We start from the raw sequence: 18264 nt of genomic DNA on the forward strand, positions 1-18264 counted from the left end.
TCCCCAGTGCTCTGCAAGCTCTCCAGGACAACATAGAATCTGGGGCTCTGTGCTTTCTTTCCTTCTGAACAAGTGTTAGTGTTTTCTGCGCAAAAGCGCTTCTTGCGAAGCAATGTGAACACTTCTGCTTCCCAGGCACAGAGAAGGTGCTATCACGGAATTCTCTGCCTGCCTTTCCCCAGTGCTCTGCAAGCTCTCCAGGACAACATAGAATCTGGGGCTCTGTGCTTTCTTTCGTTCTGAACAAGTGTTAGTGTTTTCTGCGCAAAAGCGATTCTGCGAAGCAATGTGAACAGGCACAGAGAAGGTGCTAGCAGGGAATTCTCTGCCTGCCTTTCCCCAGTGCTCTGCAAGCTCTCCAGGACAACATAGAATCTGGGGCTCTGTGCTTTCTTTCCTTCTGAACAACTGTTACTGTTTTCTGCACAAAAGCGATTCTGCGAAGCAATGTGAACAGGCACAGAGAAGGTGCTAGCAGGGAATTCTCTGCCTGCCTTTCCCCAGTGCTCTGCAAGCTCTCCAGGACAACATAAAATTTGGGGCTCTGTGCTTTCTTTCCTTCTGAACAAGTGTTACTGTTTTCTGCACAAAAGCGATTCTTGCGAAGCAATGTGAACACTTCTGCTTCCCAGGCACAGAGAAGGTGCTAGCAAGGAATTCTCTGCCTGCCTTTCCCCAGTGCTCTGCAAGCTCTCCAGGACAACATAGAATCTGGGGCTCTGTGCTTTCTTTCGTTCTGAACAAGTGTTAGTGTTTTCTGCACAAAAGCGATTCTGCGAAGCAATGTGAACAGGCACAGAGAAGGTGCTATCAGGGAATTCTCTGCCTGCCTTTCCCCAGTGCTCTGCAAGCTCTCCAGGACAACATAAAATCTGGGGCTCTGTGCTTTCTTTCGTTCTGAACAAGTGTTACTGTTTTCTGCACAAAAGCGATTCTGCAAAGCAATGTGAACACTTCTGCTTCCCAGGCACAGAGAAGGTGCTAGCAAGGAATTCTCTGCCTGCCTTTCCCCAGTGCTCTGCAAGCTCTCCAGGACAACATAAAATATGGGGCTCTGTGCTTTCTTTCCTTCTGAACAAGCGTTACTGTTTTCTGCACAAAAGCGATTCTGCGAAGCAATGTGAACACTTCTGCTTCCCAGGCACAGAGAAGGTGCTAGCAAGGAATTCTCTGCCTGCCTTTCCCCAGTGCTCTGCAAGCTCTCCAGGACAACATAGAATCTGGGGCTCTGTGCTTTCTTTCCTTCTGAACAAGTGTTACTGTTTTCTGCACAAAAGCGATTCTTGCGAAGCAATGTGAACACTTCTGCTTCCCAGGCACAGAGAAGGTGCTAGCAAGGAATTCTCTGCCTGCCTTTCCCCAGTGCTCTGCAAGCTCTCCAGGACAACATAGAATCTGGGGCTCTGTGCTTTCTTTCGTTCTGAACAAGTGTTACTGTTTTCTGCACAAAAGCGATTCTGCGAAGCAATGTGAACAGGCACAGAGAAGGTGCTAGCAGGGAATTCTCTGCCTGCCTTTCCCCAGTGCTCTGCAAGCTCTCCAGGACACCATAAAATCTGGGGCTCTGTGCTTTCTTTCCTTCTGAACAAGTGTTAGTGTTTTCTGCACAAAAGCGATTCTGCAAAGCAATGTGAACACTTCTGCTTCCCAGGCACAGAGAAGGTGCTAGCAAGGAATTCTCTGCCTGCCTTTCCCCAGTGCTCTGCAAGCTCTCCAGGACAACATAAAATCTGGGGCTCTGCGCTTTCTTTCCTTCTGACCAAGTGTTACTGTTTTCTGCACAAAAGCGATTCTGCGAAGCAATGTGGACAGGCACAGAGAAGGTGCTAGCAGGGAATTCTCTGCCTGCCTTTCCCCAGTGCTCTGCAAGCTCTCCAGGACAACATAGAATCTGGGGCTCTGTGCTTTCTTTCCTTCTGAACAACTGTTAGTGTTTTCTGCACAAAAGCGATTCTGCAAAGCAATGTGAACACTTCTGCTTCCCAGGCACAGAGAAGGTGCTAGCAGGGAATTCTCTGCCTGCCTTTCCCCAGTGCTCTGCAAGCTCTCCAGGACAACATAGAATCTGGGGCTCTGTGCTTTCTTTCCTTCTGAACAACTGTTACTGTTTTCTGCACAAAAGCGATTCTGCGAAGCAATGTGAACAGGCACAGAGAAGGTGCTAGCAGGGAATTCTCTGCCTGCCTTTCCCCAGTGCTCTGCAAGCTCTCCAGGACAACATAAAATCTGGGGCTCTGTGCTTTCTTTCCTTCTGAACAAGTGTTACTGTTTTCTGCACAAAAGCGATTCTTGCGAAGCAATGTGAACACTTCTGCTTCCCAGGCACAGAGAAGGTGCTAGTAAGGAATTCTCTGCCTGCCTTTCCCCAGTGCTCTGCAAGCTCTCCAGGACAACAGAGAATCTGGGGCTCTGTGCTTTCTTTCCTTCTGAACAAGTGTTACTGTTTTCTGCACAAAAGCGATTCTTGCGAAGCAATGTGAACACTTCTGCTTCCCAGGCACAGAGAAGGTGCTAGCAGGGAATTCTCTGCCTGCCTTTCCCCAGTGCTCTGCAAGCTCTCCAGGACAACATAAAATCTGGGGCTCTGTGCTTTCTTTCCTTCTGTACAAGTGTTACTGTTTTCTGCACAAAAGCGATTCTTGCGAAGCAATGTGAACACTTCTGCTTCCCAGGCACAGAGAAGGTGCTATCAGGGAATTCTCTGCCTGCCTTTCCCCAGTGCTCTGCAAGCTCTCCAGGACAACATAGAATCTGGGGCTCTGTGCTTTCTTTCGTTCTGAACAAGTGTTACTGTTTTCTGCACAAAAGCGATTCTGCGAAGCAATGTGAACAGGCACAGAGAAGGTGCTATCAGGGAATTCTCTGCCTGCCTTTCCCCAGTGCTCTGCAAGCTCTCCAGGACAACATGGAATCTGGGGCTCTGTGCTTTCTTTCCTTCTGAACAAGTGTTACTGTTTTCTGCACAAAAGCGATTCTTGCGAAGCAATGTGAACACTTCTGCTTCCCAGGCACAGAGAAGGTGCTAGCAAGGAATTCTCTGCCTGCCTTTCCCCCGTGCTCTGCAAGCTCTCCAGGACAACATAGAATCTGGGGCTCTGTGCTTTCTTTCGTTCTGAACAAGTGTTAGTGTTTTCTGCACAAAAGCGATTCTGCGAAGCAATGTGAACAGGCACAGAGAAGGTGCTAGCAGGGAATTCTCTGCCTGCCTTTCCCCAGTGCTCTGCAAGCTCTCCAGGACAACATAAAATCTGGGGCTCTGTGCTTTCTTTCCTTCTGAACAAGTGTTACTGTTTTCTGCACAAAAGCGATTCTGCAAAGCAATGTGAACACTTCTGCTTCCCAGGCACAGAGAAGGTGCTAGCAAGGAATTCTCTGCCTGCCTTTCCCCAGTGCTCTGCAAGCTCTCCAGGACAACATAAAATATGGGGCTCTGTGCTTTCTTTCCTTCTGAACAAGTGTTACTGTTTTCTGCACAAAAGCGATTCTGCGAAGCAATGTGAACACTTCTGCTTCCCAGGCACAGAGAAGGTGCTAGCAAGGAATTCTCTGCCTGCCTTTCCCCAGTGCTCTGCAAGGTCTCCAGGACAACATAGAATCTGGGGCTCTGTGCTTTCTTTCCTTCTGAACAAGTGTTACTGTTTTCTGCACAAAAGCGATTCTTGCGAAACAATGTGAACACTTCTGCTTCCCAGGCACAGAGAAGGTGCTAGCAGGGAATTCTCTGCCTGCCTTTCCCCAGTGCTCTGCAAGCTCTCCAGGACAACATAGAATCTGGGGCTCTGTGCTTTCTTTCGTTCTGAACAAGTGTTACTGTTTTCTGCACAAAAGCGATTCTGCGAAGCAATGTGAACAGGCACAGAGAAGGTGCTATCAGGGAATTCTCTGCCTGCCTTTCCCCAGTGCTCTGCAAGCTCTCCAGGACAACATAAAATCTGGGGCTCTGTGCTTTCTTTCCTTCTGAACAAGTGTTAGTGTTTTCTGCACAAAAGCGATTCTGCAAAGCAATGTGAACACTTCTGCTTCCCAGGCACAGAGAAGGTGCTAGCAGGGAATTCTCTGCCTGCCTTTCCCCAGTGCTCTGCAAGCTCTCCAGGACAACATAAAATCTGGGGCTCTGCGCTTTCTTTCCTTCTGAACAAGTGTTACTGTTTTCTGCACAAAAGCGATTCTGCGAAGCAATGTGGACAGGCACAGAGAAGGTGCTAGCAGGGAATTCTCTGCCTGCCTTTCCCCAGTGCTCTGCAAGCTCTCCAGGACAACATAGAATCTGGGGCTCTGTGCTTTCTTTCCTTCTGAACAACTGTTAGTGTTTTCTGCACAAAAGCGATTCTTGCGAAGCAATGTGAACACTTCTGCTTCCCAGGCACAGAGAAGGTGCTAGCAGGGAATTCTCTGCCTGCCTTTCCCCAGTGCTCTGCAAGCTCTCCAGGACAACATAGAATCTGGGGCTCTGTGCTTTCTTTCCTTCTGAACAAGTGTTACTGTTTTCTGCACAAAAGCGATTCTTGCGAAGCAATGTGAACACTTCTGCTTCCCAGGCACAGAGAAGGTGCTAGCAGGGAATTCTCTGCCTGCCTTTCCCCAGTGCTCTGCAAGCTCTCCAGGACAACATAGAATCTGGGGCTCTGTGCTTTCTTTCGTTCTGAACAAGTGTTAGTGTTTTCTGCGCAAAAGCGATTCTGCGAAGCAATGTGAACAGGCACAGAGAAGGTGCTAGCAGGGAATTCTCTGCCTGCCTTTCCCCAGTGCTCTGCAAGCTCTCCAGGACAACATAGAATCTGGGGCTCTGTGCTTTCTTTCCTTCTGAACAACTGTTAGTGTTTTCTGCACAAAAGCGATTCTTGCGAAGCAATGTGAACACTTCTGCTTCCCAGGCACAGAGAAGGTGCTAGCAGGGAATTCTCTGCCTGCCTTTCCCCAGTGCTCTGCAAGCTCTCCAGGACAACATAGAATCTGGGGCTCTGTGCTTTCTTTCCTTCTGAACAAGTGTTACTGTTTTCTGCACAAAAGCGATTCTTGCGAAGCAATGTGAACACTTATGCTTCCCAGGCACAGAGAAGGTGCTAGCAGGGAATTCTCTGCCTGCCTTTCCCCAGTGCTCTGCAAGCTCTCCAGGACAACATAGAATCTGGGGCTCTGTGCTTTCTTTCGTTCTGAACAAGTGTTAGTGTTTTCTGCGCAAAAGCGATTCTGCGAAGCAATGTGAACAGGCACAGAGAAGGTGCTAGCAGGGAATTCTCTGCCTGCCTTTCCCCAGTGCTCTGCAAGCTCTCCAGGACAACATAAAATCTGGGGCTCTGTGCTTTCTTTCCTTCTGAACAACTGTTACTGTTTTCTGCACAAAAGCGATTCTTGCGAAGCAATGTGAACACTTCTGCTTCCCAGGCACAGAGAAGGTGCTAGTAAGGAATTCTCTGCCTGCCTTTCCCCAGTGCTCTGCAAGCTCTCCAGGACAACATAGAATCTGGGGCTCTGTGCTTTCTTTCCTTCTGAACAAGTGTTACTGTTTTCTGCACAAAAGCGATTCTGCGAAGCAATGTGAACACTTCTGCTTCCCAGGCACAGAGAAGGTGCTAGCAAGGAATTCTCTGCCTGCCTTTCCCCAGTGCTCTGCAAGCTCTCCAGGACAACATAGAATCTGGGGCTCTGTGCTTTCTTTCCTTCTGAACAAGTGTTAGTGTTTTCTGCGCAAAAGCGATTCTGCGAAGCAATGTGAACACTTCTGCTTCCCAGGCACAGAGAAGGTGCTAGCAGGAAATTCTCTGCCTGCCTTTCCCCAGTGCTCTGCAAGCTCTCCAGGACAACATAGAATCTGGGGCTCTGTGCTTTCTTTCGTTCTGAACAAGTGTTAGTGTTTTCTGCACAAAAGCGATTCTGCGAAGCAATGTGAACAGGCACAGAGAAGGTGCTAGCAGGGAATTCTCTGCCTGCCTTTCCCCAGTGCTCTGCAAGCTCTCCAGGACAACATAGAATCTGGGGCTCTGTGCTTTCTTTCGTTCTGAACAAGTGTTACTGTTTTCTGCACAAAAGCGATTCTTGCGAAGCAATGTGAACACTTCTGCTTCCCAGGCACAGAGAAGGTGCTAGCAGGGAATTCTCTGCCTGCCTTTCCCCAGTGCTCTGCAAGCTCTCCAGGACAACATAGAATCTGGGGCTCTGTGCTTTCTTTCGTTCTGAACAAGTGTTACTGTTTTCTGCACAAAAGCGATTCTGCGAAGCAATGTGAACAGGCACAGAGAAGGTGCTAGCAGGGAATTCTCTGCCTGCCTTTCCCCAGTGCTCTGCAAGCTCTCCAGGACAACATAGAATCTGGGGCTCTGTGCTTTCTTTCGTTCTGAACAAGTGTTACTGTTTTCTGCACAAAAGCGATTCTTGCGAAGCAATGTGAACACTTCTGCTTCCCAGGCACAGAGAAGGTGCTAGCAAGGAATTCTCTGCCTGCCTTTCCCCAGTGCTCTGCAAGCTCTCCAGGACAACATAAAATCTGGGGCTCTGTGCTTTCTTTCCTTCTGACCAAGTGTTACTGTTTTCTGCACAAAAGCGATTCTGCAAAGCAATGTGAACACTTCTGCTTCCCAGGCACAGAGAAGGTGCTAGCAAGGAATTCTCTGCCTGCCTTTCCCCAGTGCTCTGCAAGCTCTCCAGGACAACATAAAATCTGGGGCTCTGCGCTTTCTTTCCTTCTGACCAAGTGTTACTGTTTTCTGCACAAAAGCGATTCTGCGAAGCAATGTGAACAGGCACAGAGAAGGTGCTAGCAGGGAATTCTCTGCCTGCCTTTCCCCAGTGCTCTGCAAGCTCTCCAGGACAACATAGAATCTGGGGCTCTGTGCTTTCTTTCCTTCTGAACAAGTGTTAGTGTTTTCTGCACAAAAGCGCTTCTTGCGAAGCAATGTGAACACTTCTGCTTCCCAGGCACAGAGAAGGTGCTATCACGGAATTCTCTGCCTGCCTTTCCCCAGTGCTCTGCAAGCTCTCCAGGACAACATAGAATCTGGGGCTCTGTGCTTTCTTTCGTTCTGAACAAGTGTTAGTGTTTTCTGCGCAAAAGCGATTCTGCGAAGCAATGTGAACAGGCACAGAGAAGGTGCTAGCAGGGAATTCTCTGCCTGCCTTTCCCCAGTGCTCTGCAAGCTCTCCAGGACAACATAAAATCTGGGGCTCTGTGCTCTCTTTCCTTCTGAACAAGTGTTAGTGTTTTCTGCACAAAAGCGATTCTTGCGAAGCAATGTGAACACTTCTGCTTCCCAGGCACAGAGAAGGTGCTAGCAAGGAATTCTCTGCCTGCCTTTCCCCAGTGCTCTGCAAGCTCTCCAGGACAACATAAAATCTGGGGCTCTGCGCTTTCTTTCCTTCTGACCAAGTGTTACTGTTTTCTGCACAAAAGCGATTCTGCGAAGCAATGTGAACAGGCACAGAGAAGGTGCTATCAGGGAATTCTCTGCCTGCCTTTCCCCAGTGCTCTGCAAGCTCTCCAGGACAACATAGAATCTGGGGCTCTGTGCTTTCTTTCCTTCTGAACAACTGTTAGTGTTTTCTGCACAAAAGCGATTCTGCGAAGCAATGTGAACACTTCTGCTTCCCAGGCACAGAGAAGGTGCTAGCAGGGAATTCTCTGCCTGCCTTTCCCCAGTGCTCTGCAAGCTCTCCAGGACAACATAGAATCTGGGGCTCTGTGCTTTCTTTCCTTCTGAACAAGTGTTACTGTTTTCTGCACAAAAGCGATTCTGCGAAGCAATGTGAACAGGCACAGAGAAGGTGCTAGCAGGGAATTCTCTGCCTGCCTTTCCCCAGTGCTCTGCAAGCTCTCCAGGACAACATAAAATTTGGGGCTCTGTGCTTTCTTTCCTTCTGAACAAGTGTTACTGTTTTCTGCACAAAAGCGATTCTTGCGAAGCAATGTGAACACTTCTGCTTCCCAGGCACAGAGAAGGTGCTAGCAAGGAATTCTCTGCCTGCCTTTCCCCAGTGCTCTGCAAGCTCTCCAGGACAACATAGAATCTGGGGCTCTGTGCTTTCTTTCGTTCTGAACAAGTGTTAGTGTTTTCTGCACAAAAGCGATTCTGCGAAGCAATGTGAACAGGCACAGAGAAGGTGCTATCAGGGAATTCTCTGCCTGCCTTTCCCCAGTGCTCTGCAAGCTCTCCAGGACAACATAAAATCTGGGGCTCTGTGCTTTCTTTCGTTCTGAACAAGTGTTACTGTTTTCTGCACAAAAGCGATTCTGCAAAGCAATGTGAACACTTCTGCTTCCCAGGCACAGAGAAGGTGCTAGCAAGGAATTCTCTGCCTGCCTTTCCCCAGTGCTCTGCAAGCTCTCCAGGACAACATAAAATATGGGGCTCTGTGCTTTCTTTCCTTCTGAACAAGCGTTACTGTTTTCTGCACAAAAGCGATTCTGCGAAGCAATGTGAACACTTCTGCTTCCCAGGCACAGAGAAGGTGCTAGCAAGGAATTCTCTGCCTGCCTTTCCCCAGTGCTCTGCAAGCTCTCCAGGACAACATAGAATCTGGGGCTCTGTGCTTTCTTTCGTTCTGAACAAGTGTTACTGTTTTCTCACAAAAGCGATTCTTGCGAAGCAATGTGAACACTTCTGCTTCCCAGGCACAGAGAAGGTGCTAGCAGGGAATTCTCTGCCTGCCTTTCCCCAGTGCTCTGCAAGCTCTCCAGGACAACATAGAATCTGGGGCTCTGTGCTTTCTTTCGTTCTGAACAAGTGTTACTGTTTTCTGCACAAAAGCGATTCTGCGAAGCAATGTGAACAGGCACAGAGAAGGTGCTAGCAGGGAATTCTCTGCCTGCCTTTCCCCAGTGCTCTGCAAGCTCTCCAGGACACCATAAAATCTGGGGCTCTGTGCTTTCTTTCCTTCTGAACAAGTGTTAGTGTTTTCTGCACAAAAGCGATTCTGCAAAGCAATGTGAACACTTCTGCTTCCCAGGCACAGAGAAGGTGCTAGCAAGGAATTCTCTGCCTGCCTTTCCCCAGTGCTCTGCAAGCTCTCCAGGACAACATAAAATCTGGGGCTCTGCGCTTTCTTTCCTTCTGAACAAGTGTTACTGTTTTCTGCACAAAAGCGATTCTGCGAAGCAATGTGGACAGGCACAGAGAAGGTGCTAGCAGGGAATTCTCTGCCTGCCTTTCCCCAGTGCTCTGCAAGCTCTCCAGGACAACATAGAATCTGGGGCTCTGTGCTTTCTTTCCTTCTGAACAACTGTTAGTGTTTTCTGCACAAAAGCGATTCTGCAAAGCAATGTGAACACTTCTGCTTCCCAGGCACAGAGAAGGTGCTAGCAGGGAATTCTCTGCCTGCCTTTCCCCAGTGCTCTGCAAGCTCTCCAGGACAACATAGAATCTGGGGCTCTGTGCTTTCTTTCCTTCTGAACAAGTGTTACTGTTTTCTGCACAAAAGCGATTCTGCGAAGCAATGTGAACAGGCACAGAGAAGGTGCTAGCAGGGAATTCTCTGCCTGCCTTTCCCCAGTGCTCTGCAAGCTCTCCAGGACAACATAAAATCTGGGGCTCTGTGCTTTCTTTCCTTCTGAACAACTGTTACTGTTTTCTGCACAAAAGCGATTCTTGCGAAGCAATGTGAACACTTCTGCTTCCCAGGCACAGAGAAGGTGCTAGTAAGGAATTCTCTGCCTGCCTTTCCCCAGTGCTCTGCAAGCTCTCCAGGACAACATAAAATCTGGGGCTCTGTGCTTTCTTTCCTTCTGAACAAGTGTTACTGTTTTCTGCACAAAAGCGATTCTTGCGAAGCAATGTGAACACTTCTGCTTCCCAGGCACAGAGAAGGTGCTAGCAGGGAATTCTCTGCCTGCCTTTCCCCAGTGCTCTGCAAGCTCTCCAGGACAACATAAAATCTGGGGCTCTGTGCTTTCTTTCCTTCTGTACAAGTGTTACTGTTTTCTGCACAAAAGCGATTCTTGCGAAGCAATGTGAACACTTCTGCTTCCCAGGCACAGAGAAGGTGCTAGCAGGGAATTCTCTGCCTGCCTTTCCCCAGTGCTCTGCAAGCTCTCCAGGACAACATAGAATCTGGGGCTCTGTGCTTTCTTTCGTTCTGAACAAGTGTTACTGTTTTCTGCACAAAAGCGATTCTGCGAAGCAATGTGAACAGGCACAGAGAAGGTGCTATCAGGGAATTCTCTGCCTGCCTTTCCCCAGTGCTCTGCAAGCTCTCCAGGACAACATGGAATCTGGGGCTCTGTGCTTTCTTTCCTTCTGAACAAGTGTTACTGTTTTCTGCACAAAAGCGATTCTTGCGAAGCAATGTGAACACTTCTGCTTCCCAGGCACAGAGAAGGTGCTAGCAAGGAATTCTCTGCCTGCCTTTCCCCCGTGCTCTGCAAGCTCTCCAGGACAACATAGAATCTGGGGCTCTGTGCTTTCTTTCGTTCTGAATAAGTGTTAGTGTTTTCTGCGCAAAAGCGATTCTGCGAAGCAATGTGAACAGGCACAGAGAAGGTGCTAGCAGGGAATTCTCTGCCTGCCTTTCCCCAGTGCTCTGCAAGCTCTCCAGGACAACATAAAATCTGGGGCTCTGTGCTTTCTTTCCTTCTGAACAAGTGTTACTGTTTTCTGCACAAAAGCGATTCTGCAAAGCAATGTGAACACTTCTGCTTCCCAGGCACAGAGAAGGTGCTAGCAGGGAATTCTCTGCCTGCCTTTCCCCAGTGCTCTGCAAGCTCTCCAGGACAACATAAAATCTGGGGCTCTGTGCTTTCTTTCCTTCTGAACAAGTGTTACTGTTTTCTGCACAAAAGCGATTCTTGCGAAGCAATGTGAACACTTCTGCTTCCCAGGCACAGAGAAGGTGCTAGCAGGGAATTCTCTGCCTGCCTTTCCCCAGTGCTCTGCAAGCTCTCCAGGACAACATAGAATCTGGGGCTCTGTGCTTTCTTTCGTTCTGAACAAGTGTTAGTGTTTTCTGCGCAAAAGCGATTCTGCGAAGCAATGTGAACAGGCACAGAGAAGGTGCTAGCAGGGAATTCTCTGCCTGCCTTTCCCCAGTGCTCTGCAAGCTCTCCAGGACAACATAAAATCTGGGGCTCTGTGCTTTCTTTCCTTCTGAACAACTGTTACTGTTTTCTGCACAAAAGCGATTCTTGCGAAGCAATGTGAACACTTCTGCTTCCCAGGCACAGAGAAGGTGCTAGTAAGGAATTCTCTGCCTGCCTTTCCCCAGTGCTCTGCAAGCTCTCCAGGACAACATAGAATCTGGGGCTCTGTGCTTTCTTTCCTTCTGAACAAGTGTTACTGTTTTCTGCACAAAAGCGATTCTGCGAAGCAATGTGAACACTTCTGCTTCCCAGGCACAGAGAAGGTGCTAGCAAGGAATTCTCTGCCTGCCTTTCCCCAGTGCTCTGCAAGCTCTCCAGGACAACATAGAATCTGGGGCTCTGTGCTTTCTTTCCTTCTGAACAAGTGTTAGTGTTTTCTGCGCAAAAGCGATTCTGCGAAGCAATGTGAACACTTCTGCTTCCCAGGCACAGAGAAGGTGCTAGCAGGAAATTCTCTGCCTGCCTTTCCCCAGTGCTCTGCAAGCTCTCCAGGACAACATAGAATCTGGGGCTCTGTGCTTTCTTTCGTTCTGAACAAGTGTTAGTGTTTTCTGCACAAAAGCGATTCTGCGAAGCAATGTGAACAGGCACAGAGAAGGTGCTAGCAGGGAATTCTCTGCCTGCCTTTCCCCAGTGCTCTGCAAGCTCTCCAGGACAACATAAAATCTGGGGCTCTGTGCTTTCTTTCGTTCTGAACAAGTGTTATTGTTTTCTGCACAAAAGCGATTCTTGCGAAGCAATGTGAACACTTCTGCTTCCCAGGCACAGCGAAGGTGCTAGCAGGAAATTCTCTGCCTGCCTTTCCCCAGTGCTCTGCAAGCTCTCCAGGACAACATAGAATCTGGGGCTCTGTGCTTTCTTTCCTTCTGAACAACTGTTACTGTTTTCTGCACAAAAGCGATTCTGCGAAGCAATGTGAACAGGCACAGAGAAGGTGCTAGCAGGGAATTCTCTGCCTGCCTTTCCCCAGTGCTCTGCAAGCTCTCCAGGACAACATAAAATCTGGGGCTCTGTGCTTTCTTTCGTTCTGAACAAGTGTTACTGTTTTCTGCACAAAAGCGATTCTGCAAAGCAATGTGAACACTTCTGCTTCCCAGGCACAGAGAAGGTGCTAGCAAGGAATTCTCTGCCTGCCTTTCCCCAGTGCTCTGCAAGCTCTCCAGGACAACATAAAATATGGGGCTCTGTGCTTTCTTTCCTTCTGAACAAGTGTTACTGTTTTCTGCACAAAAGCGATTCTGCGAAGCAATGTGAACACTTCTGCTTCCCAGGCACAGAGAAGGTGCTAGCAAGGAATTCTCTGCCTGCCTTTCCCCAGTGCTCTGCAAGCTCTCCAGGACAACATAGAATCTGGGGCTCTGTGCTTTCTTTCGTTCTGAACAAGTGTTACTGTTTTCTGCACAAAAGCGACTCTTGCGAAGCAATGTGAACACTTCTGCTTCCCAGGCACAGAGAAGGTGCTAGCAGGGAATTCTCTGCCTGCCTTTCCCCAGTGCTCTGCAAGCTCTCCAGGACAACATAGAATCTGGGGCTCTGTGCTTTCTTTCGTTCTGAACAAGTGTTACTGTTTTCTGCACAAAAGCGATTCTGCGAAGCAATGTGAACAGGCACAGAGAAGGTGCTATCAGGGAATTCTCTGCCTGCCTTTCCCCAGTGCTCTGCAAGCTCTCCAGGACAACATAGAATCTGGGGCTCTGTGCTTTCTTTCGTTCTGAACAAGTGTTACTGTTTTCTGCACAAAAGCGATTCTTGCGAAGCAATGTGAACACTTCTGCTTCCCAGGCACAGAGAAGGTGCTAGCAAGGAATTCTCTGCCTGCCTTTCCCCAGTGCTCTGCAAGCTCTCCAGGACAACATAAAATCTGGGGCTCTGTGCTTTCTTTCCTTCTGACCAAGTGTTACTGTTTTCTGCACAAAAGCGATTCTGCAAAGCAATGTGAACACTTCTGCTTCCCAGGCACAGAGAAGGTGCTAGCAAGGAATTCTCTGCCTGCCTTTCCCCAGTGCTCTGCAAGCTCTCCAGGACAACATAAAATCTGGGGCTCTGCGCTTTCTTTCCTTCTGAACAAGTGTTACTGTTTTCTGCACAAAAGCGATTCTGCGAAGCAATGTGAACAGGCACAGAGAAGGTGCTAGCAGGGAATTCTCTGCCTGCCTTTCCCCAGTGCTCTGCAAGCTCTCCAGGACAACATAGAATCTGGGGCTCTGTGCTTTCTTTCCTTCTGAACAAGTGTTAGTGTTTTCTGCACAAAAGCGCTTCTTGCGAAGCAATGTGAACACTTCTGCTTCCCAGGCACAGAGAAGGTGCTATCACGGAATTCTCTGCCTGCCTTTCCCCAGTGCTCTGCAAGCTCTCCAGGACAACATAGAATCTGGGGCTCTGTGCTTTCTTTCGTTCTGAACAAGTGTTAGTGTTATCTGCGCAAAAGCGATTCTGCGAAGCAATGTGAACAGGCACAGAGAAGGTGCTAGCAGGGAATTCTCTGCCTGCCTTTCCCCAGTGCTCTGCAAGCTCTCCAGGACAACATAAAATCTGGGGCTCTGTGCTCTCTTTCCTTCTGAACAAGTGTTAGTGTTTTCTGCACAAAAGCGATTCTTGCGAAGCAATGTGAACACTTCTGCTTCCCAGGCACAGAGAAGGTGCTAGCAAGGAATTCTCTGCCTGCCTTTCCCCAGTGCTCTGCAAGCTCTCCAGGACAACATAAAATCTGGGGCTCTGCGCTTTCTTTCCTTCTGACCAAGTGTTACTGTTTTCTGCACAAAAGCGATTCTGCGAAGCAATGTGAACAGGCACAGAGAAGGTGCTATCAGGGAATTCTCTGCCTGCCTTTCCCCAGTGCTCTGCAAGCTCTCCAGGACAACATAAAATCTGGGGCTCTGTGCTTTCTTTCCTTCTGAACAAGTGTTACTGTTTTCTGCACAAAAGCGATTCTGCGAAGCAATGTGAACACTTCTGCTTCCCAGGCACAGAGAAGGTGCTAGCAGGGAATTCTCTGCCTGCCTTTCCCCAGTGCTCTGCAAGCTCTCCAGGACAACATAGAATCTGGGGCTCTGTGCTTTCTTTCCTTCTGAACAACTGTTACTGTTTTCTGCACAAAAGCGATTCTGCGAAGCAATGTGAACAGGCACAGAGAAGGTGCTAGCAGGGAATTCTCTGCCTGCCTTTCCCCAGTGCTCTGCAAGCTCTCCAGGACAACATAAAATTTGGGGCTCTGTGCTTTCTTTCCTTCTGAACAAGTGTTACTGTTTTCTGCACAAAAGCGATTCTTGCGAAGCAATGTGAACACTTCTGCTTCCCAGGCACAGAGAAGGTGCTAGCAAGGAATTCTCTGCCTGCCTTTCCCCAGTGCTCTGCAAGCTCTCCAGGACAACATAGAATCTGGGGCTCTGTGCTTTCTTTCGTTCTGAACAAGTGTTAGTGTTTTCTGCACAAAAGCGATTCTGCGAAGCAATGTGAACAGGCACAGAGAAGGTGCTATCAGGGAATTCTCTGCCTGCCTTTCCCCAGTGCTCTGCAAGCTCTCCAGGACAACATAAAATCTGGGGCTCTGTGCTTTCTTTCCTTCTGACCAAGTGTTACTGTTTTCTGCACAAAAGCGATTCTGCAAAGCAATGTGAACACTTCTGCTTCCCAGGCACAGAGAAGGTGCTAGCAAGGAATTCTCTGCCTGCCTTTCCCCAGTGCTCTGCAAGCTCTCCAGGACAACATAAAATATGGGGCTCTGTGCTTTCTTTCCTTCTGAACAAGCGTTACTGTTTTCTGCACAAAAGCGATTCTGCGAAGCAATGTGAACACTTCTGCTTCCCAGGCACAGAGAAGGTGCTAGCAAGGAATTCTCTGCCTGCCTTTCCCCAGTGCTCTGCAAGCTCTCCAGGACAACATAGAATCTGGGGCTCTGTGCTTTCTTTCGTTCTGAACAAGTGTTACTGTTTTCTGCACAAAAGCGATTCTTGCGAAGCAATGTGAACACTTCTGCTTCCCAGGCACAGAGAAGGTGCTAGCAGGGAATTCTCTGCCTGCCTTTCCCCAGTACTCTGCAAGCTCTCCAGGACAACATAGAATCTGGGGCTCTGTGCTTTCTTTCGTTCTGAACAAGTGTTACTGTTTTCTGCACAAAAGCGATTCTGCGAAGCAATGTGAACAGGCACAGAGAAGGTGCTAGCAGGGAATTCTCTGCCTGCCTTTCCCCAGTGCTCTGCAAGCTCTCCAGGACACCATAAAATCTGGGGCTCTGTGCTTTCTTTCGTTCTGAACAAGTGTTAGTGTTTTCTGCACAAAAGCGATTCTGCAAAGCAATGTGAACACTTCTGCTTCCCAGGCACAGAGAAGGTGCTAGCAAGGAATTCTCTGCCTGCCTTTCCCCAGTGCTCTGCAAGCTCTCCAGGACAACATAAAATCTGGGGCTCTGCGCTTTCTTTCCTTCTGACCAAGTGTTACTGTTTTCTGCACAAAAGCGATTCTGCGAAGCAATGTGGACAGGCACAGAGAAGGTGCTAGCAGGGAATTCTCTGCCTGCCTTTCCCCAGTGCTCTGCAAGCTCTCCAGGACAACATAGAATCTGGGGCTCTGTGCTTTCTTTCCTTCTGAACAACTGTTAGTGTTTTCTGCACAAAAGCGATTCTGCAAAGCAATGTGAACACTTCTGCTTCCCAGGCACAGAGAAGGTGCTAGCAGGGAATTCTCTGCCTGCCTTTCCCCAGTGCTCTGCAAGCTCTCCAGGACAACATAGAATCTGGGGCTCTGTGCTTTCTTTCCTTCTGAACAAGTGTTACTGTTTTCTGCACAAAAGCGATTCTGCGAAGCAATGTGAACAGGCACAGAGAAGGTGCTAGCAGGGAATTCTCTGCCTGCCTTTCCCCAGTGCTCTGCAAGCTCTCCAGGACAACATAAAATCTGGGGCTCTGTGCTTTCTTTCCTTCTGAACAACTGTTACTGTTTTCTGCACAAAAGCGATTCTTGCGAAGCAATGTGAACACTTCTGCTTCCCAGGCACAGAGAAGGTGCTAGTAAGGAATTCTCTGCCTGCCTTTCCCCAGTGCTCTGCAAGCTCTCCAGGACAACATAAAATCTGGGGCTCTGTGCTTTCTTTCCTTCTGAACAAGTGTTACTGTTTTCTGCACAAAAGCGATTCTTGCGAAGCAATGTGAACACTTCTGCTTCCCAGGCACAGAGAAGGTGCTAGCAGGGAATTCTCTGCCTGCCTTTCCCCAGTGCTCTGCAAGCTCTCCAGGACAACATAAAATCTGGGGCTCTGTGCTTTCTTTCCTTCTGTACAAGTGTTACTGTTTTCTGCACAAAAGCGATTCTTGCGAAGCAATGTGAACACTTCTGCTTCCCAGGCACAGAGAAGGTGCTATCAGGGAATTCTCTGCCTGCCTTTCCCCAGTGCTCTGCAAGCTCTCCAGGACAACATAGAATCTGGGGCTCTGTGCTTTCTTTCGTTCTGAACAAGTGTTACTGTTTTCTGCACAAAAGCGATTCTGCGAAGCAATGTGAACAGGCACAGAGAAGGTGCTATCAGGGAATTCTCTGCCTGCCTTTCCCCAGTGCTCTGCAAGCTCTCCAGGACAACATGGAATCTGGGGCTCTGTGCTTTCTTTCCTTCTGAACAAGTGTTACTGTTTTCTGCACAAAAGCGATTCTTGCGAAGCAATGTGAACACTTCTGCTTCCCAGGCACAGAGAAGGTGCTAGCAAGGAATTCTCTGCCTGCCTTTCCCCCGTGCTCTGCAAGCTCTCCAGGACAACATAGAATCTGGGGCTCTGTGCTTTCTTTCGTTCTGAATAAGTGTTAGTGTTTTCTGCGCAAAAGCGATTCTGCGAAGCAATGTGAACAGGCACAGAGAAGGTGCTAGCAGGGAATTCTCTGCCTGCCTTTCCCCAGTGCTCTGCAAGCTCTCCAGGACAACATAAAATCTGGGGCTCTGTGCTTTCTTTCCTTCTGAACAAGTGTTACTGTTTTCTGCACAAAAGCGATTCTGCAAAGCAATGTGAACACTTCTGCTTCCCAGGCACAGAGAAGGTGCTAGCAAGGAATTCTCTGCCTGCCTTTCCCCAGTGCTCTGCAAGCTCTCCAGGACAACATAAAATATGGGGCTCTGTGCTTTCTTTCCTTCTGAACAAGTGTTACTGTTTTCTGCACAAAAGCGATTCTGCGAAGCAATGTGAACACTTCTGCTTCCCAGGCACAGAGAAGGTGCTAGCAAGGAATTCTCTGCCTGCCTTTCCCCAGTGCTCTGCAAGCTCTCCAGGACAAAATAGAATCTGGGGCTCTGTGCTTTCTTTCGTTCTGAACAAGTGTTACTGTTTTCTGCACAAAAGCGATTCTTGCGAAGCAATGTGAACACTTCTGCTTCCCAGGCACAGAGAAGGTGCTAGCAGGGAATTCTCTGCCTGCCTTTCCCCAGTGCTCTGCAAGCTCTCCAGGACAACATAGAATCTGGGGCTCTGTGCTTTCTTTCGTTCTGAACAAGTGTTACTGTTTTCTGCACAAAAGCGATTCTGCGAAGCAATGTGAACAGGCACAGAGAAGGTGCTATCAGGGAATTCTCTGCCTGCCTTTCCCCAGTGCTCTGCAAGCTCTCCAGGACAACATAAAATCTGGGGCTCTGTGCTTTCTTTCCTTCTGAACAAGTGTTAGTGTTTTCTGCACAAAAGCGATTCTGCAAAGCAATGTGAACACTTCTGCTTCCCAGGCACAGAGAAGGTGCTAGCAGGGAATTCTCTGCCTGCCTTTCCCCAGTGCTCTGCAAGCTCTCCAGGACAACATAAAATCTGGGGCTCTGCGCTTTCTTTCCTTCTGAACAAGTGTTACTGTTTTCTGCACAAAAGCGATTCTGCGAAGCAATGTGGACAGGCACAGAGAAGGTGCTAGCAGGGAATTCTCTGCCTGCCTTTCCCCAGTGCTCTGCAAGCTCTCCAGGACAACATAGAATCTGGGGCTCTGTGCTTTCTTTCCTTCTGAACAACTGTTAGTGTTTTCTGCACAAAAGCGATTCTTGCGAAGCAATGTGAACACTTCTGCTTCCCAGGCACAGAGAAGGTGCTAGCAGGGAATTCTCTGCCTGCCTTTCCCCAGTGCTCTGCAAGCTCTCCAGGACAACATAGAATCTGGGGCTCTGTGCTTTCTTTCCTTCTGAACAAGTGTTACTGTTTTCTGCACAAAAGCGATTCTTGCGAAGCAATGTGAACACTTCTGCT

The sequence above is a fragment of the Strix aluco genome, chromosome 8, assembly GCF_031877795.1.
Source record: "Strix aluco isolate bStrAlu1 chromosome 8, bStrAlu1.hap1, whole genome shotgun sequence".
Taxonomy (NCBI): domain Eukaryota; kingdom Metazoa; phylum Chordata; class Aves; order Strigiformes; family Strigidae; genus Strix; species Strix aluco.